This window comes from Dromaius novaehollandiae, chromosome 12 (assembly GCF_036370855.1).
Source record: "Dromaius novaehollandiae isolate bDroNov1 chromosome 12, bDroNov1.hap1, whole genome shotgun sequence".
NCBI classification, from domain to species: Eukaryota; Metazoa; Chordata; class Aves; order Casuariiformes; family Dromaiidae; genus Dromaius; species Dromaius novaehollandiae.
This window is the reverse complement of record NC_088109.1, coordinates 24,407,892-24,425,670: the sequence shown is the minus strand read 5'-3', so window position 1 is coordinate 24,425,670 and position 17,779 is coordinate 24,407,892. Positions and strand designations below refer to the sequence as shown.

Here is a 17,779-nt window from a genome sequence, read left to right as displayed (position 1 = left end):
AGTTGGTGGTCCAGATCCAGTGTCCGGGATGCAGATGCTGGTGTCCGTCTTGGTAACATCAACATCAGGTTTCCTTTAAAAATTTTTAGGAGACAGTTCTGTCCAATGCAGAGGTTAAATCAGTGGTGAGGCCATCAAATACACCACGCAATGAAAATGCCTAAACAATGTTGGTATAATGCATTTATGTTTTGAAAATGGTATGTTGGATGGAAAGTTCTAATTTTCAGCTTGTGATTGACTGAAAATAACGAGCCCCAGAGAATACTAAAGAAAGCAGACAATCTTAAATGACTGGGTGGTAAAGTGCCTTGTTTTGCTTTTTTTGTTTCATTTTATTTCATTTTATTTCCCATTCAGAAATGATATTTGCAGAGGAGTAAAACTGTTTGGGAGTCAAATTCTCCTTGACAGAAGACAACCGAAATCTTGTGGATTAACTCCGAGGCACGTGAGTAACAGGAAAGCTTCCTTGCTGCGTTTTTTGCTGCTAATAGTGTCACTGTTACAATGCAGGAAAAATTAGCACCCTGTGAAATTCCAGCTGAACTGCTGACATACTCTCTCAGCAGAGCACTTACGTGTGAAGGATACCTGCAAATTATTCCTTTTGCAACTGATTTTATTTTGATTAAAAGCTATTACGCATTTTTGAAGTGCAGCGTAGGAAGTCCGTAGCAGCAAAATCAGTGGGTTGCAAGACCCCGATTGAGATGGAGAGGGAGATGCCTGAGCAGCAGTTTTTAATGGTTATTTGTTAGCTATTATGTAAGCGCATAAAAATGGAAAGTGCTATACAACTCCTTCACATAGTATTTTATGAGGAGACCCTGCCTTGAGTAGCCTGTTGAATAGTTGATTTGTAGGCCCGGTCCGCAGATGGTTTAAATCAGCGTTGTCCCAGCAGTGTCAGTGTGCATCGCTGGAGACGTTGGTCCCCTGTCCGTGAGCCGCGCGAGGCTGCGTGATCGGCATCACGGTTCGTGTGCAGCGGCGTGGGTGAACCGTGGCAGAATCCAGCGACACCAGTAAAAACCATCAGATTTCAGGTTTGTGATAATTCTAATTTGCATGCAGAAGGCTAGCCTAGAAGGATAGCCTTTATATGTCAGCCTTTATATATACATATATATATATGTAAGCCTCTATATGTCAGCAGATTGCATGTTGGACTCCAGTCCCTAAAGCATGCATGCTCACTTTATTATGAGGGGCGTAGCTAAAGCAAAACTCCACCTTTTTTAACATTGCCGAAGGTTTGACGAAAGTCTTCTCTTTGCTTGGGAAATGTTCAATGTTGTCATCCTCCAGTTGCTCCAGAGGCTGCTGGGTCTCTGCCCCCACGCCTGTGCCGAAGCCCGGGCAGAGGGGAGCAGGTCTTGGAGCAGGAGAGCTTCACTGAAGAGTGAAGACCTCAGTTCAAGTTTGTTTTGGGGCTTCTCTTTCTTTTTTGCTTTTTTTTAAAATTCCTGTTTAATTCCTTTTTTAATTTTTTTTTAATTCAGCCGAGGCCAGACGCACCTTCGCCCCGTGGATGGGGCTGAGCTGTACTGCTTTCCTCCAGGCAGCTGTGTTAATTTGCCAAAATCTGATCCGAGTCCCCAAAATATGCCTCCGTGCCACGTGTAGCAGCACACAGCTTTAGAAGAAGAGGGGAAAAAATCCCTGTGATGACTGAAGCTGAGAAAATTGCCATGGTATGCCTGACTCTGTGGCGGGGGGCACTAATATTAAGTTCTTTAATTCTTTCATGGTTTAATGATATTTAAATGACTCAAATGGTTTCAATAAATGAATACCTTACAAAGATAGCATTCAAGAAATTGCAATAAACTGTAATGGACTTCGCAGTTCATTAGTTTCAAAAATGTCACCTTGTTATTAAAAACACAGGTAGAGGTAGTTTTACACGCGATTCCATTATCGTCAGGTCAATGAAACATTGCGTGTGCTGAGCAGTGTGTTAGAAATGCTGATTTTAATCTGATGCACTCTGAAATGACTGCGCAGTGCAGCCCGTGGAGCAGCTGGCTGCACCTCCAGCGACTGCGTTGCCTTCGCGGGCAGCTAACACGTTGCTTTTCCTTGTGCGGCCGCTTGTGCCATGCACAACCGCTGCGGTTAGCGCAGGTGAGTGGGGTGATTTCCCATCAGAGAGGAAGCGGTGCTGCGTTTAAATAAGCGTCATGCGATGGAGGGGGCTTGCAGATCTTTGTATTATTAAATGCACTGCGTGGAGTTTGAATGTGTATATATTAGTATATAGTAGGCTTGAGCGAAGCTGTTATAAGGACTAGTAAATCTCGAAGGGTTTAATAGGTTGTTCAGAACCTCGTGCACGATTTACTGCAGCTTGCAAGGAGGTAATGCCAGGAGCTGTTTGTGTACCCGCAGTTTGAACTGGCCTCTGCTGGCACCGAGAGTAAAACTCACGTTGCAGAGACCGGGAAAGGAGCTGAGCCATTAAGGAGGCATAACCCGGAGCCGAGAGCAGCTCCCTAAGGACTCGGCCGGGCTTTTTAGCCCTGGCCGTCTGCCAAAGCACGCTGCCGGAGCCGGAGGCCTTGCAGCAGCCGGGTCTCAGGGCGGGAAGGTTGCGAAGGTGCTTGGTTAGCTTCACCCCGCTGCGCTGGAAAAGAGAGCGAGGACCAAAGACACGGCCTGGGTTTCACCCTCCCTCCCCCGGAGGGGCTGACGGGTGCTGACCTGCGCTCGAGAAGCTGCAGCGGTGCAAAGCGCTTGTAAACGCTCCCTTCCTTGCACCGAGCGAAGCCCTTTTCTCATCGTTGCCTAGAAGAGATGTACTTGAAATATCACGAGTCATTACATTAATTAGCTAATGCCTAAAAAGTGGTTTGGAGAGGAGAAGCATTAAATAAATAGGAAGTAGTGCTAATATTATTTTTAATAAATAAGAGAGCCTGATCCATAATAAAAGCCTGTATGATGAAGTGTTTCTTCGCTGTGTTATTCTCCCATGCCCCTTAGCAGCAGAAAAAATTAACAATCTGCCTTGTGACTTCTAGATTAATCTTCAGGCACTGTAAGTAGCTCAGATTTTTATTTCCCTCAAAAATAATAGGCTAAAAATTGTATTCAAGGCTTTCTGTGCTTTATACTTCAGGAAGATGAAGAAGGTCAAGATGACAAGCATCTCCATCACAACCTTGCCTCCGATACGCGATGGGGCTGGGAGCGCTTCCGAAGGACGGCTCCGTCACTATGGGAATCCTGTCCGAATCCCTCGGAATAAGACACAAAGGGGGATAAAGAAATCTGGATCGCAGCACGAAGCTCCTGAAGTGAAGGCCAGGCACAACAGAGTGAAAAGCAGTTCTGTTATGTAAGTACATTATTTTAATTGAAAAGCAAAATGTCCTTAAATTTCTTGGGAACAGATTGTGTCATGGCCCATAAGGGAATACAGGGCGTGAGGGCTTGCCATCATCTCCATTTACAGACTGTCTTGCCTCGTTGAAATCAATAGGAGGGTTTTTTTATTGACTTGAATAGACTTTGGATTTTGCTCCTTGGTTTTCAGCATTTTGATGCAAGTGAGGGCTGCGGTTTCTTCACCGGCCATTTTTTACTCGAAGGTTGGTCGTGAGATGCGTTTGTTACCTCCCACTCAGCCCATTTCGTAAGACCAGCAGCAGACAGTAGATAACCCCGTCTTTGGAGAGACCCGCTTGAATCTGGAGATCTTCCAAAAAGCTGCTTAGCCAGTGCTATATGGCTCCTGCCGGCTCTGGCTTCGGCGCAGGTTTTTCCTCCTCCTCTTTGCAAACCGGTGGTAGCAGCTTCTCTGCTGTCGAGCTGACCGGGAGAAACCACAGCCTGGCCTAATTCATTATAAAAATAACTCTTTTACTGAATTTAGGCTTTTTTTCTGGCAACAAACTGTGGAGCAGTTTATGTAGCATGTCCGTGTGATCATTCTGTTCAGCGAAATGTGTGTTGTGAGGAGCTCCGGTGCGTGTTTGTAGGTAAATAAGGCAACAAGTGAGAAGGGGGTTTGCGTTTGATTTTTTACTCACTAGAACAATTTTCGCATCGCAGCTATCAAGGAAAACTGTGGCTTCTTGCTTAAAAAATCTGAAAAATATTGATTTTAGTTTTTCTGGTTTTTTCTCTCTTCTCTTTTTTCCTCTTTCTCCCCTTTACCATAAAATGGGCAAAAAGGAAAAAAACCTGCAGCTATAAGTAGCGCCTGCTTTTTCAATGGGAACTTGAAATTTTGGAGAGCTCTTTTCCCTCCCAAATCTTATCTTTTTAGGTATCTTTTAGGTCTGTTGAAGTCTTTGTGGGGGAGTGAGGCCGGAGGGGGGTTTCTCGGGAGCGCTGCTCTAGCCGGAGGCAGGGCCCGGTGTCGGTCTCTCCGTGCACCAGCGCACGGTACATCTGGGTATCGCTCTCGTTCTCGTAGCCATCTCTGCTCTTGTCCTCTGAGATGGTTTCTGACTTTGTCGCTTTGCAGAAGAAGCAATCGCACGGCAGGCGCTGCGGGGGTAAATGGGAGCCCTGGTGCAAGCACGGGTAGGGCTGGTCCTGGGGGTGGCATGGCCAGGTTGTCCTGCCCTGTGGCCACCCTGTGCGGTGGCCGCAAGCTCCACCGCTGCTGGGAGACTTCACCGAGACAGGCGGCACCAGCAGCTCCATGACTCACTTAGCATCCTAAGCGAGCACTCGGATAACCTTGCACGCTGCTTTCTGGAGAGCCAAAGCTCAATCCAAGGTCATTCTTCCAAAACTTAGACACTTTAGGAATAAGTATGTATATATATGGCCTTAAATAGCAAACCAGTGGCTCAAACTATTGCACACAGCACCAAAAGTTACAGTTGTTTCAAAAAATGCTATATTATGCCCCACAAATCCAGTAAGGTGACCCAGGAGTGTTCATTAGAATTTATTTTAGCCTCACTTATTGTCACTTAACAGACTAAACAAGAACTGATAGCTCTTCAAGCGGTAATAGTAAATTATAGTTATGGTGAACACAAATGCCTCATTACATCTCGTCAGGGTCTATTTCCCTTTTATAGCGATAACTGTAGGAAAGCATTGTTTTTAATTTATGGATGTGGATGCACAGGAATCTTAGCTTTCCTATTTACATAAACATGATGGACAATTAATCTTCTGTAAAGTAACTAGAGTGGTGTTTAAAACACACAGACTCCTTCGGAAGCGCATTAGAGGATGCCTACAGGATAGTCGTATCATAGTGCGTTTTAATGGTGCTCTGACAGCAGGAAAATGGACAATTTCTTTCTTTCTTTCTTTAGCCAAATTTTATGCTGTATGATTCCTTCAGCAAAAACTGATGCATGGATTTTTATATGCTGAAGAATTGGGGTGAATACTATGCCAGAGTCATAAAAATAGCTAAGATAGCAAACTATGATGAATTTTTATTGCAGTATTGCTCGTCCCATCTCCTTTATGTGAAATATTTTTATGATTTTCAAAAAAGTCTTTTATACTAGTGTTGCAGTGTAAATAATGGAGTGATGGAGAAAAATTGAACTTCTGTAAGTGTCATGATTAGTCCTGATAATAAGCATCTTTTGTTTTTAATAGTTTACTATGTTCTTGATATATTACCTACCTATATTCTGCTAAAGAGCCATGTGACCGACACAGATTTTTATATGCATTACAGGCAAAAAAAAAAAAAAAAGGCTGATATACAAGGTCCTTTTTTTCTTTCGATCTTCATAAAAAGGCTAATTGTGTTCTGTGGATATTTAATTACTATTAACGGGTGGATAGGAATGCAGGATGGTGTAAGCACTAAGCAGGGCTGGGTGACGGTCCTGGCGTACGTGGGGCACTCTCGCAAGCAGAGCTCCTACTGCTTGGCAAGAATAACGAAAAGAGCCGGCAACGTGGACATCCCGATAGTAAAAGGAGAAAAATGCCTTTGTCTCATAACCGTTCGTGAATACGCAAAGCGAAAGGCAGTCACATTAAAATCAGTGGCAGTTACGTATAAAAGCCCCCACATCATATGGAGAAGAGGGCTACAAACTAGCACCAAGTCCCAGTTACAGAGCTGAATCTTCCTTCATTTACAATTCAGTAAATTTTGGAGGGCCAAATTTGCCTGAATTTGCCAAATTTGGCCTGAAAATCTTATTTCTCGAGCTGTTGCATGAGCCAAAAAGAAATTAATGTGGTTTTCAAATCCTGTAGCAAGTCTTCTGCTCTCCTGAGGAGGAAGGGAGAGGGTGTTACCTGTAAATTGAATATGTTTCACCTTAACGTCCTTGAGAAATAATGGAAACAAACTCCAAGATGTTAAAACAAAATCACATCTGAACATATTAGCTGTGTTTCAAACAGAAAATAATTTTTGCAATCGTTTTTTTTTCCCCACTTTCCTCCAAAGGTTTGCCTTTTTCAGATCAGACCTTTCGCTTGATCCTGTACGCGTTTCGGCTTACCTCGCTGTTCCTGCCACAGACAAATTCTGAGTGCTGCCTGCATGAAATATTTAATATTATTTTTTGATGCCTTGGACGTGGCACAAGTGTTCTTTGCCATCTCCAGGACTTTCAAGATGAGTAAGCTGATTCATCTAGCTGTACATAGCTATTTCTGTGAGATGAATTAGCTTCCCGGCATTACACTGAACTCATCTTTTCACATGGAGACTCCTGCCTGTACCTGTCTCATCCAACAGAAAGTAATAAAATGTGGAAATCATAATAAATATAGTGCAAAAAAGTATATAAAAGGTAAAAATAAATGATAGATATGCTGTATTCAGCAGGGTTCAATGACTCACTGCCGCTCTGTGGGATTAGACTTGCAAGTCCTATTCTTATAAATGATTTTGGCACTGAAAAGTTAGGAGTCCTTATAACCCCTTCAGAAAATAAGACAAAAACTTACTTTTGGATTTTTGTGGTTGCAATTTTAACCCGTCATTCTACAACTTGATGTTGTGTTTGTCTAAAAGAATGAAATCATTGAAAATTATCCCATGGCTTCCATTTGGAACACAAAATGAAAGGAATTACTCTTTTTTTTTTTTTTTTTTTTTTTTTTTTTTTTTTTTTTTTTTTATCCCAGTGGTTCTCCAAATTATTGTTGTGTTAGAACCCAATTATTTTTCAGAATTTTACAAATATACTTAGGCCGCCTTTATTCTGATCAGTGATCATGTCGTTTAAATGGGTGCCATTGGCATGATCATTTCTTGGTATTTCATTTGGCAATTGAAAAGTTTTGAAAACTTCTAAAAAGTTTCTTTTTCTGAAAGAATAGCATCATTAAAAGGCATTTAAACCTTGCCTAAGTCGTTCCTGGTGGCATCCTCCTCATCCTCCTGAGCACTTGCAGAAGAGCTTTCAGCCCGACTCAGTCCTGGCTAAGTCACTGGTGACGTTTCTGTCCACGCCACTGCTGAGCACTTTTTGAGTTTTTTTCCAAGCTTACTATGAGTTATGAAAAAACTGTGAAACAAAAGCTGCTATCGACTGCAGAGAGCAATTAGCACTGAAAAATGCTGACAAAAACACATGGATATACTTTAAATCACTTGTTCTACTTGCCAGTAGCGTTAGTGTTACATGCAGTCATGCGAGGTACAAAATTATACGCAAACGTCGCTTTGTCTCGAAAATAACATCCTAGAAATAAAATGTTTCCTGACAAGAAAATATTTTCATCGTGCAGAAAATCAGCATTTACATTCTTCATTTAAGAAGCGTTTAGGCGAAGATTCACAAAGTTGAAAAACATACTTCTGGTCTATTTTTTTAAAGTCAGACTGAGTTGCTATTTCCATGTCCTAAAATAAAATTAATGTAAATGATCACTTTGCTCTTCTTAATAACCGCAAATAATTCCAATTAATTCAGACGGTCATAACTCACCCTGCTTTGCGCAGAACCCTACTGGCTCTCCAGGATGCATTACACGCCAGAGCTTTCAGCCTCGTATTGATTGATTCTTTGCAATGGACCTTAAAAATCCATTAAGGAAGAAGTTAGAAGATGTGAATTAATTCTAAATCCTTTGTTGGTATGTGCAGCTGAAGAAAGCCCTTTTAAAACCATTAATCATAACTCAAAATAGACTGCTAACTTTAAAATAAACTTTACAGTAAATTGGAGGACAGACCAACTGAGGTCTGTAGCTCCACTGTCCCCTCTCCCCCGTGTGCATCGAGAGTGTTTTCAAGTGTGCTACTGAATGTATTTTCAGTATTTTTTCCATTTATGTTGTTCTGATTAAAAATACGTTGACACGCAGCCATCTGTGCCAAAAGTGAAGTAGATTGCTGTTTAATAGATAAGGTATGTCACCAGTTAAGAAGAGTATGAAAAGCAAAAACAATACAGCTTGGCATCTCCTGCCAGGTAACACCATTAATCAGGCAAAACTTAATTTAGAGCATTAAAAAAAAACCTCCTTGCGAAATCTTCACCCATTATTAATTATTAAAATTAATTTTGTATCGAATCGTTTGTACACCCACTGCTCCCGAGAACATCTCAATCTTAGAAATGAAGTTACAAAAACTTTAAATTAAAACTGAGATAGAAATGATGCATGAAAGCAAGATGATATTGAATAGAAACAGAGAGATCTTGACTGCAAGAATAGCTGCAGATTTATTCAAATCTAGCTCTGTTTATGTACTTTGTAGTTATTAAACTGTGTAAAGCAGCCTGAGGGTGATTTCTGTAGGCGCTTGTGTTGCAGGCGGCGGAGAGTTTGGGTGTATATGGGGGTCTGGGCGCACGGGCTTCGGGCGGGCAAGAGTTTAGCGTCTCTGACCGCGTGCTGCCATCCCACCGGTCATCTGGAGGTGTTGGAAGCCAAAGGGCTAACTTGTGCTTGCCTTCTTTCTGCGTCATTGGTATCGCCAGCCAGTCTGTCTTAATCTAACCAATTACTGACTTAAACGAGTGGTCTTTCCTAAGTAGAGCAGATATGGTTTGGTCACTCTCCATCGTGGGTCTCCGCATTTGGTCAGTCTCCATCGTGGATGGCCGTTTCCCAACGAGGTGCAGCGTGCGGCTGCTGCCGTCCCCAGCGTCATCATCGATGCCCTCTGGGTGATGGCGAGGGTGGTGGGCTGTCCGTTGTGTCTGGGCTTCTGAGTCCCCGCCGTCCACCTCTGGTTTATTTAATGGCCGGCAGTTTGACGCCATTTAAAATATAAAGCTTTGGTAGCACCATTTTGGCATTGTTTTCCAAGGGTTGCTCCTATCACACGTCCCGGAAAGGGGGATGCAGCCCCCGCAGCAGCCTGGCACGTCTCCGAAGCAGCGTGGGTGCATGAGGATGGGGGCCATCCAGCTCTCCGTGCACCCGTCTCACCCTCCACGCGGTCTCGGTTAGATGGTGCTTCCGGAGGTGGGTGCTGGACGTCCGCTTCGATATGCTGCTCCGTGCTGGAGAACAGCCCTGTTGTCATAACAACTGGAAACAGCGTCGTGAATCATCCTCATAAACAGAACGGAAAGATTTTTGTCCTAAAACTCAACAAGGAAAATTAGGAATTGCATCTTCTAAGACCTGAAGGTGAACTTGAGAAAACACAGGAAATATTTTTGTTGCTCCCCAGAGGTCCCATATACAGTAGTAAATTGCTAAAGTAATTGAAGTGAAACTGGTGAGCTGTGTAATAAAGATTAATCCTTCCACACTTGGAGAACACACAGTACCTGAGACAACTGTTCTCGTCTGAGAAGTGTAACGCTGGAGCAGCACAGCTAATTTCCAGGTGGTTGCTAAATTCATTAGTGCTTTACGTCAGTCTGAGAATAAATTTGCATGTTGATAAAAAGAAAAAAGGAAAAAAGCGTGCATCAGACCGCAGAAGTGTGGAGTGCGCTGTGCAGGGTGAGCTGCGTTGGGTGGAAAGCCCTCGAGCCCTTGGGGTGGTGCGATTTCAGGGGTGCGATTCGAGGCTGGTTTTGGGGAGCCACGCAGTTCCTCTTATTTAGGTGATAGGTTGTTATATAAAATGGATAGAAACTTGGAATGACACCTCAACACGCAGTTGGAAGCAATTATTAAGCTATGCAGTTTGTGAGTTAAGAAAAGTTACTTTGAAGAACTATACTGCAAATTTTGCTGTTGGAAACAGGTGAATTGATTTCCTGTCTCATTATACTAGTTCCTGTCTCATTATACCGGTACAACTCCATGTAGCTTGATGGATTGCTCTTCTCTCACTGATGGGTAATACAGCACCCAATAAGGGGCTTTCTTGTCTTAATACTTTGGGGCAAGGTTGCTTTTAAACTGTAATAGGTGTTGTGGACCTCATCCAAGAACCGCTATTGATTGCAGCGGTTAGATGAGGACGTGCACTAAAAGGAGATGAAGACGGCTAATAGATCCCCTGAAGGTCCATGTAGTACGGTAGCTCAGGGGGGCACGTTTCAGTGCCCTTACAGAGCATGTTGGCTTGACCGTTAATGAAAATAATAAATTTAAAATATTTTGAAATGTTATTTGTGAAACTTCTCAAGAGCTGAATTTTCTCTTAATCATCCCTTTTACTTTTTTTTGAAGTTCTTCCTTTGGAAGATGTACAAAAAGCTCCAAAGGCTACCATGTAACACCAACTGTAACATAGCATCAATGGTATCTGTGCAGTAAAAATTGTTAAGCCAGACACTGTTATTTCTATAGGATTTTCTCCTTGATTTGCATAGAGTTATCCTTGGTTAAAAATTGCTAAAAATACTGTGCTAAAAATTGCACATATGTATGTCAGTGGTTTTTTTGTAGCAGTTGTTGTCTTCTAATGAGAATGTATTTTCTGCAGATACCTCCTTTTACTTGTTCTAAATGTGCTCTTTATTGATCAGTCATAATCTTAGCGTATGCAATTAAGAAGCTGCGTATCTTGCTCTAACCGAAGTTATCTGCTCCAGGGAAGCTCAAGTTTGAAATCTCGGAGATGCCGTAATCTGGGGCCAGCGCTGCTCTGCGATGGGCAGGGCTGGGCGTAGGCGTTTCCCCAGGGTTTGGATGTGCCGTACGCGCCCGCGAGGAATTGCCGTCCGTAGCCTTCCTTTGTAAGAGCAGGACATGAGCAGCCCTGCGACGTGCCCGTTAGCCAGAGCCAAGCAGGACACCTTGGCGTGCAGGTCGTTACTCGGCTCATTTCATAGACCATCGTTCTTCCTAACTCTTCTAATTCCATTATGAAGTAGATTAGAAATTAAATAGATATATCAAGGTCACCCTTTTCACAAAGTTACTTGTTAGCTTGCAAAATAAATGCCTGAAGTCAGAAGTCACGTGCGCAGGTCGTCTTGGGGTATGACACCGGGTACCGCCAACGGTGAGAAGCAGCGCCGGCTGTTTTGCGGCCACCGCCAAGCGATCCTAGCTCTGCGCGTCCCGCATGATTGATGCCGCGCTATCACTGATGTACGCCAAGGCGAAATCCAAATTGATTGCTGAGCGGTAGGAACAGGCCGGAAAAAAAAAGCCTGTCTGCATCTGTCCTTGCCGTAGATGCGTTGAGTGCGGCAGAAGCTCGCGGCGCCTTTGGGGAGGGTGGTGCCTGCAGGCAGGAGGGTCAGGAAGCGACGGCTGCAGAGCTGTTGCAATTCCTGCGGAAGCGACTAAAGGAATGATTTGTGGAGCATAATTAATTTGACAGATGCTACCTTTCCTCCTCCTTTTTTTTTTTTTTTTGCATATTGTCTTTGAATGCACGGCCACTTTCTCCTGCGTGTTTGACATTTGCGGTGTGTTCTCAGAGCTCTCCGGGTGCAGCAGCTCCCGGGCACAGCGCAGCACCCGCGCGGCCCAGCTGCAGCAACCAGGCCCCAGCCCGCACTGCTCCTCAGCGCGTTTATTTGCTCGGTGTTTTGTTATTTATTGTTTGTCTGGCCAAAGGTCAAGTGCAGGTACTTCCCTCTGTGCAGCAGATGCATCCTGCATCGGTTAGGTCACGCTAGTGCGTCGCAAGCCCCGTTCGGTGGCAGCACCGTTGCGGCCGCATGCGGCAACAGGCCCGTTGCACAGAGCGGGAGCCTGCTGCAATCGTTTGCAACAGGTTGTTAACACCAATGTTATTAAAAAAAAAAAAAAAAAAAAAGGCTCTAAATGCTGTGATGAATTTTTAATGCAATTAGAGAGTTCTGCTTTAAAGCAGCAGCGAGATGATTTGTTCTCAGAGTTTTGTGAGTTCCTCTGGTGGGTTTCTTAGGACATCCACCACTAATGATTTCTTTAAGCTCTTTTATAGTGCATGTGGTCTTTTTTTCTAACTGGTAATGGGTATCGACTCCTTCCTTCACTTTTTTGTTTATTAGCTCCCAGTCATAAAATTTGTGCAGACAGGTGCTCACGGTGCGACCTTTAAAAGTGCGTCCCAGTGGTCTGCCTGTTGTCCTAGAAAACTGTCTCCTGTGAAACTGTGGAGTTGTTACTGAAACTGAGCTTGTTATAGACCTGCAGTGTAATCTGCATTTCCCAATACCGAATGCATCCGGCAAATGCCGTGTGCTGAGAGCAGGTTGCCCGTGCTTTGCAGCGCGGATCCCTGCTTCCCCCGCCTTGCACGACCGGGCGGGTCGCGGTGGTCCCCGTCCACGCAGAGCTCGGCAGACCAGAGGGAGCGAGCCAGGATGTGGGTACCCCAGCGAAGGGACTGGCTGAGCAGGGCGAGAGCCTGGAGACGTAGCAGCTGACGGCCGATAATCCCCAGCTGAGCAATCGGGGAGTCATCGCTTCCATGTCCTTCTGCTCTGGCTTTTGAGCTGCGGAGCAGCACATTAGCCTGATAGCTCACTGCATATCGGAGAGCAAGAGTGAGTCATTATTCGCTCTTTATTATCTGCGAATCCGTCCCCGGGCCCTGAAAGGAAAACCTGGCAGTTTTCTGTTGGTGCAGTCTGCGGGAAAGCCCTGTCTCCGGGCTTTGATATCTTTTCTTAATAGGTTTTTCAAAAGGTTAAGGCTGAAGTGCATGGGGTTATTATGCTTGGTTATTCAAAGAAATGCTGTCCTTCATTAGCGGAATAGCTCCCACTAGAAATGAAAATTTATTATGAAAGAGAAAAAATATATGAGGAATTGAGCAAAGCAACTTGGTTACTGGTGTTCTGAGACATGCCGCTGTAAAGGCTGTTTCACACTGATTTTCTTGGTAATTCTCCAAGTACGGTTGTACATGTGTTTCTCAAATGTCCACAAATACAACACAGGGACACAAATCGTAGAATAAACCTACGGTTAATCTATCAATTCCCCATCTCTCAAAAGAAGGATGCTCGGAAACCCTGACTGAAGTGTGTAGAACGATACCGACGGAGGAGCAGTAATCACGCGATACACAGAGCTCCAAAACAAGCAATTTGCGTGATTTTCTGTCAAGTTTTGGAGGCTGCTGTGACAAATTGGAGGTGTTCTTTGGACACCTGTATTCGTTAGAGGGAGAGTTTGTGCTTTAATATAGGTGGTACCATGAACATACTGTGTTGTTTCACATTGCCGTTGTGGCTGCTGGGGGTAAAACTGTGAAGTCAGAGTGTGGTAAATATTATCAGGGCCAAATGTCCGCTTGCGTTTGGAGATCACTTCTGTGGTTGCGTTGTGCCACGCGCGGGGCTGAGGAGCATCATCGCTTCTCTGCCTTCCAGCCAGACCGTTAAGCAGGTATGAGATGAAAATAACACTCAGTGCTACATGACGGTCAGCTGGGGAGACCGGCAAAGGGGAACTGCTCATCCTTAGAGGTGGCGTGGGTTGTTGGGGAGCGGGCCACGTTGTTACTGACCTGAATATTTCGCTTCAAGTTAGAAGAATGAACCAGAGTATGGGATGTTTGGGTGTGTGGTCAGCCGCAGAGGCACCTTGCTGCCCACACGCACCCCACGCTCAGAATGGAAGAGCCTTGGTCTACTAAGAGTTTTGGAACCTAAATCACTCTGTTTTTTCCCTGCTGTGTGCACCGGCCCTGTAGCAGAAGTGCCTTTTCTCTGCTCGGAGCATGCTGCCCGCAGAGCCCGGGTGGCGAGGCACAGGTCCCATGGTGGGCCACCAGCGGGACTCCCACCGCGGGACCTCGCAGGCAGGTGAGTAACAGCCATAGCGTTAAAAGCCAGCGAGTTCCCAGGACCACTCGCCACGTCGCGCTGCGGAGGGGGATTTGCCTTTCCCGGCGCCGTCTGTCGTCTCACGCGCTGCCGTCCTCAGGACGGGACGGGTTTCCTTCGGAAGGACCCACACCCGCAAGGCTGCAATTGCCTCCTGCATCAAAGTGGTGCTCCACCAACTCAACTGCGGTAGCCCAACCGCTTTTCACACGTGTTGTCTTGAAAACGCGATACAGTTTGAGCTGTTCGACTCCATCTGACTCGCAATCCTTGCCTTAGCGTCCAGGAGGACACCAGCAGAGATTAGTGTTTGCTGTCTTTCTGCCTGACACTGGAGTTGTTTCAAAACCCTTCTGCAATGTTTTATGTCTCATAGGCAAAAGCCGGTGCCTGCCAGGAGGGTGACATCTCTCCGCTTTCTTCCAGAACGAGGTCAAGTGAGTAATTTGCACAAATCCCCCCAAAGACACTGTGGGTATTTATGTCATTCTTCGTGAAATGGAAACGAAGGAAGGCTTAACTTAAGTGTTTAGCATATAATCCAATGTGGATGTAGTGGCAAGGGTCGCAGGCACGATGTTTCTCTGAGTCCCAAACTTTTATTTCTTTGCAGTCAGCTATAAACCATTTCATATATGCTAAAGGAGCCAAGTTGGCTCTGGAAAGGTGAAGGACTGGCCTCTTTCTTGAGATTAAGGGCATAAAGCTTTAATAAAAATCAGTGCACATTTTATGCAGTAAAACTGACTTGGATTTTTTGTGTAGGCTTCTGGAAAAATGGGCACAGATGTTTTCTAAATGATCTTGAAAAATAAGATTATTTCTATCAAAAAATGAAAAAGCAGAAAAATTGAACTGCCTTCACTCCGAAGACCTTATCTGTACAGTTCTGTGGAGCCACGTTAGCCGATGAATTTCTCAGTGCTTGCAATGGAGTTCAGCTACTTATATTTGAGAAATTATAAGAAACTATGAGAAATTACGTTGTCATACTGCATTTATGGACTTGGAGAACTGCTTTTTACTTTGGGGAGCATAGAGAGTATCATAGTGGATATGATAAGCTGAAAAGCATGTGGGGAGGGCACAGGGCTGCATCCCTCCGCCCTCTCGTTCTGCAGATGGGTCTGACCCAGGTTGGAGATAGCTGTGCACCACCAAAATCATGCAAAAATACCACGTTCCCCTGGAGAGTGGGGGACTCCAAAAGCCGCTCTGCTTCGCTGGGGCAGAACTTCAGGTTTTCCTTGAATGCAGCGTGTCTGCGTTGTCCACTGCCATGGGCTGTGTCTTAATGACACGCTAATCTTGAAAGGATTGGCAATATGTGAGTGGTTCTTTACTTCTTTGTTTTGAACGAAATGTCTGCAGGGCAGCCTGGGAAGGTCGGGTCTGTGTGACACTGCCAGGATGCTGGTGTTCCTGGAACAACCATCTGTTCAGGGTGCAGTGAAAAATGGGTCTGTGACTGCCCAAAGTCACTTTAGCTCACGAATAAAATTTTAAAAAAAAAAAGTACACCAATAGTTTACCGCCACAACAAAGACATGGATTTTCTTTTTTTTGGAAAATCGGTGTTTCAGTCTCTGACTCGGTGAGTGATGGTTCTTTAGTGATTTGGTTTAGTTGTTACCGGCCAAAAGAAGGACAAGGGAATTGAGCCCCTGGGACTTCCACTGCACGACTGAAAAATCTCTTGGTCAACGGATCGGTTGTAATGAGTCGCACAAGGGCACGCGGGACGGAGGTCAGGACTCGTCGTGGTGAACCACTCCGGCAGAGCTTGAAATGGGAAAGTAAACGGTCTGTGGGCTCCCCCCTATCCAAGGCTGAAACCGATTTGTAGACTATTTTCCCTTTCTCTCTACTACATTAATGCATTGTATAAAACTGTGAAAACTTTAGCACTGTGGAAGTCTTTTTCCATTTCTTTATTCCCTTCTTTTTTTCTCCTAGCAGCTTCAACATTTTCGCTTCCCTATTTTTTTCTTCTTTATGATTTTTCATGTTCTTACCAACTGCTGCATTTTCATTTCTGTTTCTCTTCTTGTCTTGAGGCATGATCCAAAAATACAATCCAGTGACTTCTGTGGATTTCATACTTTGCTGATGAGCCCCCCAACGTGCCTTGTTTTTATCGGTGACTTGTACAAGCCGGGTGCTTGCAGACCGGCACGGCTTGGTCGGTCTGTCTGGTGGAACATTGCTGATCTAGAGCGTATTACTATATAAATTAGTGAAAATGCTTTCCGCTTGAATAGGGTGATTGCTGACCAATGGATGTGTTTTCCAGGTATACGATGGATTTTTTTTCCACTGAAAATAAGTATTGTGGTATAAAATGAAACCAAATAATAATTTAAGAATATACTAAAGATAAAAACTGTTGTCCTGGCAGTGAAGGCAATAAGGTGTAGCAGGTTCACATTTGGCTGAATTTTCCAAATTAATGAGTTTTCTGGACTAATGAGTCCAGCCATGGTTATGCTAGGCTTTCCCAAGAGAAACGTGTTTTAGTGCCTGCTGGCTTTCGGTTTTGTGCCGTCTTGGTGCCACGTTTGGAGAACGGAGAGCAGCGTGTGCGGAGATGCTGGAGGAGCAGGAGAGGAGAAGCTGGCTATCAAGAGCAGGCGCAGCAGGACCATTATCATGGAGAGGTCGGATACTGGGAGAGCCCAGGGGCCAGCAGCCGTGGGGAGGTCCCTGCTGCTGCAACCGAAATTGGAGTCTGCGGCAATAAAGGGAAAATAAGCAGCTTCAGAAAGATATTGTACACGGCAGGCTGCTGAGGATGATTAAAATTACAGAAAAGCTTTCCACTGTGGAAGAAGTTTCATTAAAAGTCACATCTCTGAGTTCAGTCTCAATTTAATAAGAGAGAACGTCTCCAGTTTCTTAAAATTTAATTTGGTAGTTTATGAAGGAAATAATTAAAACATACCGTGGCATCAGTCACTTTTTATTTCATAGAAAGTCGGTGGAAAACCGTATCATCCACACAGCAGCCAGAGCTTTTATTGGCCTGCAAACTTTATTTGTTCTTATTGACACAACATTCGCTAATCCAAAGTAAATGGGAAGGAAATGATTGATTTCTTTTTTTTTTTTTAATAAAGGTTAATTTTGACCTTGAGGCTACATAAGAATGAAAGTTTGTGGAAACCTTGGAAGAGTTGCAGCTTTGTGGGGAGAGCAGGTGTTGCTGGTACGCAGGGGCAGACTGACGCTGCCTGTCCCAGGGAGGTGGCCAGCAAGAGGAACGCGGAGTTTCTGGGGCCCTCACTCGTGTCAAATCCCTGTTTTTGCAGTATTTTCGCGCTGACTTTGCTGAGTTTTGTTTTGGGAAAAAGCATCCTGTGATCGCTTGTTTTCCTTGGACTCCAAAGCTGGAGTCCCTTCATCTGACATAACCCTTCCGGCCGTGGCTCTCGCCACGGCTCTGACGCCTGTTGTGATGGAAAGATGTTCAGGAGCGTTTCCTCTTCAAACCCTGACAGTAGGTTGCAGTGAGCTCCTGGGAGATTTTAATGCCTCTGGAATGGTTTTAATCAAACTATTTTTACCTCACTCTTTGGCCATCTTACAGTTTTCAGTAACTGCCTCGAATCAAGTCCGTAAGTGTATCTAACGTGCCCCAAATAGATTAATCTCAAGCCTCTATTACAGTTACCGCTTTGGACTTATGTGTCACT

At 44.5% G+C, this 17,779-nt stretch overlaps 1 long non-coding RNA gene across 1 annotated transcript; it reads left to right on the top strand.

Annotated features, from left to right (window-relative positions):
* The first annotated feature begins 364 nt into the window (after nt 1-364).
* Nucleotides 365-3,318, top strand: LOC135329597 (uncharacterized). The gene is made up of 4 exons (XR_010391160.1): nt 365-451; nt 908-1,049; nt 1,506-1,697; nt 3,125-3,318. It is a non-coding gene; the product is annotated as an uncharacterized LOC135329597 (long non-coding RNA).
* The last annotated feature ends 14,461 nt before the right edge of the window (nt 3,319-17,779 follow it).